Source organism: Pseudorasbora parva, chromosome 22 (assembly GCF_024679245.1).
Source record: "Pseudorasbora parva isolate DD20220531a chromosome 22, ASM2467924v1, whole genome shotgun sequence".
NCBI classification, from domain to species: domain Eukaryota; kingdom Metazoa; phylum Chordata; class Actinopteri; order Cypriniformes; family Gobionidae; genus Pseudorasbora; species Pseudorasbora parva.
In genome coordinates this window covers 8786771-8796376 of record NC_090193.1, presented here as the reverse complement: position 1 = coordinate 8796376, position 9606 = coordinate 8786771, and positions in this window count along the sequence as shown.

Below are 9606 nucleotides of genomic sequence, written 5' to 3'. Positions count from 1 at the left end.
GTTTTCAATAAACGCACAAACAAATTTTACGTGGAGGTTGCAAAAACACACTAAAGGCTATATCTCCGCAACGCTTTATCGTATTCAAACCAACCTTGGTACATGTCATCACAAGCATGACTTGAAGCAACATGCAGCGTTTCGGCGCAGCGCCACCTACCTGTCCGGAGATACGAAAAATGCCTATTTTGGCTTATAACTTCTGAACCGTTTATCCAAAAATCATAAAATTGGTCTCATTAGATTCAGGGCGTCATGCCGAGTCGACTGATATCCAATTTTACCATGTCGGCCATTTTGGATGTCGGCCATTTTGAATTATGTGCAAAAATGCTGTATTTTATGAACGCATGAACAGATTGTTATGAAACTTGGTATGGGTCATCACCACGATGCCCTGAAGTAGCCTGAGAAGTTTCGAAACAGCGCCACCTAGTGGAGAATTTTTTTTTTCAAACGCTTATAACTTTGGGTGTGGTTGACATATTTTGATGGGAGTGTGTTTTTTGGTCTCCTGAATCCTTGCCGACTCCAACGATACCAGACTTGCCAGGTTTCGGCATATGGTTTGCGCAGAGTTGTAATTTAGTGCTTAAAAAACATTTGCTGATATCTTCGAAACCGCTAGTCCGATCGAGACGAAACCAGCCTCAGAAGTTCGGAAACATAGGTCGATAGCTATACGCTAATGCCCAAATCTCAAAATATTGATAGTAAGGGGTAGTAAAATCCAATCAAAGTCAGGTGTCAGTCATTTTTTACGTGTTTTTTCATATAAATGTCTATTACTCCAAAACAAAATGAAATATTTTCACCAAACTTGACACACATATGTATGGGCTCACTACGAGGACACATAAAAAAATTGGTGGGATTGTGCCTCTTGGTGGCGCTATAATAAAACAAAACATGAAATTCCCATTGACTTCAATGCAGTATTACGGTTTAAAATGCTAATGCTATAATTTAAGAATGCACTAGTGTATCATTACAAAACTCGGTATGTGTCTTCCGCTCTATGTCCCGAAGATATTCAAAAAGTTTCGGGGCAGCGCCACCTTGTGGTCAAAAGTTGTAATAAAATGTACAAAAATGCTAATAACTTTTGATTAAATTAGCCTATTGTAATGAGACTGGTCATAATACATTCATTGGCTCATGCCGAGAAGATAGATACCAATTTTGCCATATTTTGCAAACATATCTGTGCTCCATCTTGTTATTTGTTAAAAATCTACTTTTTCAAACTCATCCTAGACCGTTTGTCCGATTTTCACCAAAATTGATCCGTATCGTCTTCAGACCATGCTGACAAATACTTATGGATTTCGGATTGATAGACAAAACAGTTTTCATATACCACTGCAACAGAGTTGAGCCATGATGCAAAAATTACTCTTGAGGCTGTAGCTCTGCAATGCTTTGACATATTGACACCAAACTTTGCATGTGTCATTGTCATCTCAATCTGACTAAACCACATCAGTTTCGTAACAGTGACACCTATTGGTCGAAAGTGATAAACCATTAAACCATTATTATTGACTGTATTTAAAATTTGACTGCTATTTTGCCTAAAATCAACTTAATAGGTCCTTAATGGCTCATTGTTGCAGTTGGCTTGAGACTTCCAGCCATGCTGGCATGTCTTGTCTTCTTCTTTGCGCTTGGCCCCGATAATGGCTGCTTGCAGCTATATTTATTATTCTGCTTCTTCTTCTTCTTCTTCTTTTTCTTTTTCTTCCGCCATAGGAGTCTCTGGCAGCCCATAGAACCGTATGGTAAAAAGTTGTGAAATTTGGCACACTCATAGAGGCCAGTCTGAGCTGTCACTATAGCAAATTTGGTGCCTCTAACTCAATCCCTCTAGCGCCACCACCTGTCCAAAGTTTCACTCATATTTATGCTTATAACTTTTGACCCCTAAGGGCTAGAAACAAAATTCTTTTTTCATCGGATTCCTTGGCTCAAGCCGATTCGATTTCACCCTATGATGTCATTTTCCGGTATGCAAATTTTCCCGCCATTTTGAATTTTCTGAAAAACCTACTTTTTCGAACTCCTCCTAGGCCGTTGCTCCGATTTTCACGAAAATTGAAACAGATCATCTTCAGAGCATGTTGACAAAAAGTTATGGAATTCAAGTTGATTCGTCCAATCGTTTTCAATAAACGCACAAACAAATTTTACGTGGAGGTTGCAAAAACACACTAAAGGCTATATCTCCGCAACGCTTTATCGTATTCAAACCAACCTTGGTACATGTCATCACAAGCATGACTTGAAGCAACATGCAGCGTTTCGGCGCAGCGCCACCTACCTGTCCGGAGATACGAAAAATGCCTATTTTGGCTTATAACTTCTGAACCGTTTATCCAAAAATCATAAAATTGGTCTCATTAGATTCAGGGCGTCATGCCGAGTCGACTGATATCCAATTTTACCATGTCGGCCATTTTGGATGTCGGCCATTTTGAATTATGTGCAAAAATGCTGTATTTTATGAACGCATGAACGGATTGTTATGAAACTTGGTATGGGTCATCACCACGATGCCCTGAAGTAGCCTGAGAAGTTTCGAAACAGCGCCACCTAGTGGAGAATTTTTTTTTTCAAACGCTTATAACTTTGGGTGTGGTTGACATATTTTGATGGGAGTGTGTTTTTTGGTCTCCTGAATCCTTGCCGACTCCAACGATACCAGACTTGCCAGGTTTCGGCATATGGTTTGCGCAGAGTTGTAATTTAGTGCTTAAAAAACATTTGCTGATATCTTCGAAACCGCTAGTCCGATCGAGACGAAACCAGCCTCAGAAGTTCGGAAACATAGGTCGATAGCTATACGCTAATGCCCAAATCTCAAAATATTGATAGTAAGGGGTAGTAAAATCCAATCAAAGTCAGGTGTCAGTCATTTTTTACGTGTTTTTTCATATAAATGTCTATAACTCCAAAACAAAATGAAATATTTTCACCAAACTTGACACACATATGTATGGGCTCACTACGAGGACACATAAAAAAATTGGTGGGATTGTGCCTCTTGGTGGCGCTATAATAAAACAAAACATGAAATTCCCATTGACTTCAATGCAGTATTACGGTTTAAAATGCTAATGCTATAATTTAAGAATGCACTAGTGTATCGTTACAAAACTCGGTATGTGTCTTCCGCTCTATGTCCCGAAGATATTCAAAAAGTTTCGGGGCAGCGCCACCTTGTGCTCAAAAGTTGTAATAAAATGTACAAAAATGCTAATAACTTTTGATTAAATTAGCCTATTGTAATGAGACTGGTCATAATACATTCATTGGCTCATGCCGAGAAGATAGATACCAATTTTGCCATATTTTGCAAACATATCTGTGCTCCATCTTGTTATTTGTTAAAAATCTACTTTTTCAAACTCATCCTAGACCGTTTGTCCGATTTTCACCAAAAATTGATCCGTATCGTCTTCAGACCATGCTGACAAATACTTATGGATTTCGGATTGATAGACAAAACAGTTTTCATATACCACTGCAACAGAGTTGAGCCATGATGCAAAAATTACTCTTGAGGCTGTATCTCTGCAATGCTTTGACATATTGACACCAAACTTTGCATGTGTCATTGTCATCTCAATCTGACTAAACCACATCAGTTTCGTAACAGTGACACCTATTGGTCGAAAGTGATAAACCATTAAACCATTATTATTGACTGTATTTAAAATTTGACTGCTATTTTGCCTAAAATCAACTTAATAGGTCCTTAATGGCTCATTGTTGCAGTTGGCTTGAGACTTCCAGCCATGCTGGCATGTCTTGTCTTCTTCTTTGCGCTTGGCCCCGATAATGGCTGCTTGCAGCTATATTTAGGGGCCAAGCACCGAAGGTGCGGAGGCACCTATTGAAATCGTTAGTGTTCCTATTATTATTATTCTGCTTCTTCTTCTTCTTCTTCTTCCGCCATAGGAGTCTCTGGCAGCCCATAGAACCGTATGGTAAAAAGTTGTGAAATTTGGCACACTCATAGAGGCCAGTCTGAGCTGTCACTATAGCAAATTTGGTGCCTCTAACTCAATCCCTCTAGCGCCACCACCTGTCCAAAGTTTCACTCATATTTATGCTTATAACTTTTGACCCCTAAGGGCTAGAAACAAAATTCTTTTTTCATCGGATTCCTTGGCTCAAGCCGATTCGATTTCACCCTATGATGTCATTTTCCGGTATGCAAATTTTCCCGCCATTTTGAATTTTCTGAAAAACCTACTTTTTCGAACTCCTCCTAGGCCGTTGCTCCGATTTTCACGAAAATTGAAACAGATCATCTTCAGAGCATGTTGACAAAAAGTTATGGAATTCAAGTTGATTCGTCCAATCGTTTTCAATAAACGCACAAACAAATTTTACGTGGAGGTTGCAAAAACACACTAAAGGCTATATCTCCGCAACGCTTTATCGTATTCAAACCAAACTTGGTACATGTCATCACAAGCATGACTTGAAGCAACATGCAGCGTTTCGGCGCAGCGCCACCTACCTGTCCGGAGATACGAAAAATGCCTATTTTGGCTTATAACTTCTGAACCGTTTATCCAAAAATCATAAAATTGGTCTCATTAGATTCAGGGCGTCATGCCGAGTCGACTGATATCCAATTTTACCATGTCGGCCATTTTGGATGTCGGCCATTTTGAATTATGTGCAAAAATGCTGTATTTTATGAACGCATGAACAGATTGTTATGAAACTTGGTATGGGTCATCACCACGATGCCCTGAAGTAGCCTGAGAAGTTTCGAAACAGCGCCACCTAGTGGAGAATTTTTTTTTTCAAACGCTTATAACTTTGGGTGTGGTTGACATATTTTGATGGGAGTGTGTTTTTTGGTCTCCTGAATCCTTGCCGACTCCAACGATACCAGACTTGCCAGGTTTCGGCATATGGTTTGCGCAGAGTTGTAATTTAGTGCTTAAAAAACATTTGCTGATATCTTCGAAACCGCTAGTCCGATCGAGACGAAACCAGCCTCAGAAGTTCGGAAACATAGGTCGATAGCTATACGCTAATGCCCAAATCTCAAAATATTGATAGTAAGGGGTAGTAAAATCCAATCAAAGTCAGGTGTCAGTCATTTTTTACGTGTTTTTTCATATAAATGTCTATAACTCCAAAACAAAATGAAATATTTTCACCAAACTTGACACACATATGTATGGGCTCACTACGAGGACACATAAAAAAATTGGTGGGATTGTGCCTCTTGGTGGCGCTATAATAAAACAAAACATGAAATTCCCATTGACTTCAATGCAGTATTACGGTTTAAAATGCTAATGCTATAATTTAAGAATGCACTAGTGTATCATTACAAAACTCGGTATGTGTCTTCCGCTCTATGTCCCGAAGATATTCAAAAAGTTTCGGGGCAGCGCCACCTTGTGGTCAAAAGTTGTAATAAAATGTACAAAAATGCTAATAACTTTTGATTAAATTAGCCTATTGTAATGAGACTGGTCATAATACATTCATTGGCTCATGCCGAGAAGATAGATACCAATTTTGCCATATTTTGCAAACATATCTGTGCTCCATCTTGTTATTTGTTAAAAATCTACTTTTTCAAACTCATCCTAGACCGTTTGTCCGATTTTCACCAAAATTGATCCGTATCGTCTTCAGACCATGCTGACAAATAGTTATGGATTTCGGATTGATAGACAAAACAGTTTTCATATACCACTGCAACAGAGTTGAGCCATGATGCAAAAATTACTCTTGAGGCTGTATCTCTGCAATGCTTTGACATATTGACACCAAACTTTGCATGTGTCATTGTCATCTCAATCTGACTAAACCACATCAGTTTCGTAACAGTGACACCTATTGGTCGAAAGTGATAAACCATTAAACCATTATTATTGACTGTATTTAAAATTTGACTGCTATTTTGCCTAAAATCAACTTAATAGGTCCTTAATGGCTCATTGTTGCAGTTGGCTTGAGACTTCCAGCCATGCTGGCATGTCTTGTCTTCTTCTTTGCGCTTGGCCCCGATAATGGCTGCTTGCAGCTATATTTATTATTCTGCTTCTTCTTCTTCTTCTTCTTCTTTTTCTTCCGCCATAGGAGTCTCTGGCAGCCCATAGAACCGTATGGTAAAAAGTTGTGAAATTTGGCACACTCATAGAGGCCAGTCTGAGCTGTCACTATAGCAAATTTGGTGCCTCTAACTCAATCCCTCTAGCGCCACCACCTGTCCAAAGTTTCACTCATATTTATGCTTATAACTTTTGACCCCTAAGGGCTAGAAACAAAATTCTTTTTTCATCGGATTCCTTGGCTCAAGCCGATTCGATTTCACCCTATGATGTCATTTTCCGGTATGCAAATTTTCCCGCCATTTTGAATTTTCTGAAAAACCTACTTTTTCGAACTCCTCCTAGGCCGTTGCTCCGATTTTCACGAAAATTGAAACAGATCATCTTCAGAGCATGTTGACAAAAAGTTATGGAATTCAAGTTGATTCGTCCAATCGTTTTCAATAAACGCACAAACAAATTTTACGTGGAGGTTGCAAAAACACACTAAAGGCTATATCTCCGCAACGCTTTATCGTATTCAAACCAACCTTGGTACATGTCATCACAAGCATGACTTGAAGCAACATGCAGCGTTTCGGCGCAGCGCCACCTACCTGTCCGGAGATACGAAAAATGCCTATTTTGGCTTATAACTTCTGAACCGTTTATCCAAAAATCATAAAATTGGTCTCATTAGATTCAGGGCGTCATGCCGAGTCGACTGATATCCAATTTTACCATGTCGGCCATTTTGGATGTCGGCCATTTTGAATTATGTGCAAAAATGCTGTATTTTATGAACGCATGAACAGATTGTTATGAAACTTGGTATGGGTCATCACCACGATGCCCTGAAGTAGCCTGAGAAGTTTCGAAACAGCGCCACCTAGTGGAGAATTTTTTTTTTCAAACGCTTATAACTTTGGGTGTGGTTGACATATTTTGATGGGAGTGTGTTTTTTGGTCTCCTGAATCCTTGCCGACTCCAACGATACCAGACTTGCCAGGTTTCGGCATATGGTTTGCGCAGAGTTGTAATTTAGTGCTTAAAAAACATTTGCTGATATCTTCGAAACCGCTAGTCCGATCGAGACGAAACCAGCCTCAGAAGTTCGGAAACATAGGTCGATAGCTATACGCTAATGCCCAAATCTCAAAATATTGATAGTAAGGGGTAGTAAAATCCAATCAAAGTCAGGTGTCAGTCCTTTTTTACGTGTTTTTTCATATAAATGTCTATAACTCCAAAACAAAATGAGATATTTTCACCAAACTTGACACACATATGTATGGGCTCACTATGAGGACACATAAAAAAATTGGTGGGATTGTGCCTCTTGGTGGCGCTATAATAAAACAAAACATGAAATTCCCATTGACTTCAATGCAGTATTATGGTTTAAAATGCTAATGCTATAATTTAAGAATGCATTAGCGTATCGTTACAAAACTCGGTATGTGTCTTCCGCTCCATGTCCTGAAGATACTCAAAAAGTTTCGGGGTAGCGCCACCTTGTGGTCAAAAGTTGTAATAAAATGTACAGAAATGCGAATAACTTTTGATTAAATTAACCCATTGTAATGAAACTGGTCATAATACAGTCAATGGCTCATGCCGAGAACATGGATACCAATTGTGCCATATTTTGCAAACCTATCTGTCCTCCGTCTTGTTATTTGTTAAAAACCTACTTTTTCAAACTCATCCTAGACCGTTTGTCCGATTTTCACCAAAATTGATCCGTATCGTCTTCAGACCATGCTGACAAATAGTTATGGATTTCGGATTGATAGACAAAACAGTTTTCATATACCACTGCAACAGAGTTGAGCCATGATGCAAAAATTACTCTTGAGGCTGTATCTCTGCAATGCTTTGACATATTGACACCAAACTTTGCATGTGTCATTGTCATCTCAATCTGACTAAACCACATCAGTTTCGTAACAGTGACACCTATTGGTCGAAAGTGATAAACCATTAAACCATTATTATTGACTGTATTTAAAATTTGACTGCTATTTTGCCTAAAATCAACTTAATAGGTCCTTAATGGCTCATTGTTGCAGTTGGCTTGAGACTTCCAGCCATGCTGGCATGTCTTGTCTTCTTCTTTGCGCTTGGCCCCGATAATGGCTGCTTGCAGCTATATTTCTGCTTCTTCTTCTTCTTCTTCTTCTTCCGCCATAGAAGTCTCTGGCAGCCCATAGAACCGTATGGTAAAAAGTTGTGAAATTTGGCACACTCATAGAGGCCAGTCTGAGCTGTCACTATAGCAAATTTGGTGCCTCTAACTCAATCCCTCTAGCGCCACCACCTGTCCAAAGTTTCACTCATATTTATGCTTATAACTTTTGACCCCTAAGGGCTAGAAACAAAATTCTTTTTTCATCGGATTCCTTGGCTCAAGCAGATTCGATTTCACCCTATGATGTCATTTTCCGTTATGCAAATTTTCCCGCCATTTTGAATTTTCTGAAAAACCTACTTTTTCGAACTCCTCCTAGGCCGTTGCTCCGATTTTCACGAAAATTGAAACAGATCATCTGCAGAGCATGTTGACAAAAAGTTATGGAATTCAAGTTGATTCGTCAAATCGTTTTCAATAAACGCACAAACAAATTTTACGTAGAGGTTGCAAAAACACACTAAAGGCTATATCTCCGCAACGCTTTATCGTATTCAAACCAAACTTGGTACATGTCATCACAAGCATGACTTGAAGCTACGTGCAGTGTTTCGGCGCAGCGCCACCTACTGGTCCGGAGATACGAAAAATGCCTATTTTGGAATATAACTTCTGAACCGTTTATCCAAAAATCATAAAATTGGTCTCATTAGATTCAGGGCGTCATGCCGAGTCGACTGATATCCAATTTTACCATTTCGGCCATTTTGGATGTCGGCCATTTTGAATTATGTGCTAAAAGGCTGTATTTTATGAACGCATGAACGGATTGTTATGAAACTTGGTATGGGTCATCACCAAAATGCCCTGAAGTAGCCTGAGAAGTTTCGAAACAGCGCCACCTAGTGGAGAATTTTTTTTCCCAAACGCTTATAACTTTGGGTGTGGTTGACATATTTTGATGGGAGTGTGTTTTTTGGTCTCCTGAATCCTTGCCGACTCCAACGATACCAGACTTGCCAGGTTTCGGCATATGGTTTGCGCAGAGTTGTAATTTAGTGCTTAAAAAACATTTGCTGATATCTTCGAAACCGCTAGTCCGATCGAGACGAAACCAGCCTCAGAAGTTCGGAAACATAGGTCGATAGCTATACGCTAATGCCCAAATCTCAAAATATTGATAGTAAGGGGTAGTAAAATCCAATCAAAGTCAGGTGTCAGTCATTTTTTACGTGTTTTTTCATATAAATGTCTATAACTCCAAAACAAAATGAAATATTTTCACCAAACTTGACACACATATGTATGGGCTCACTACGAGGACACATAAAAAAATTGGTGGGATTGTGCCTCTTGGTGGCGCTATAATAAAACAAAACATGAAATTCCCATTGACTTCAATGCAG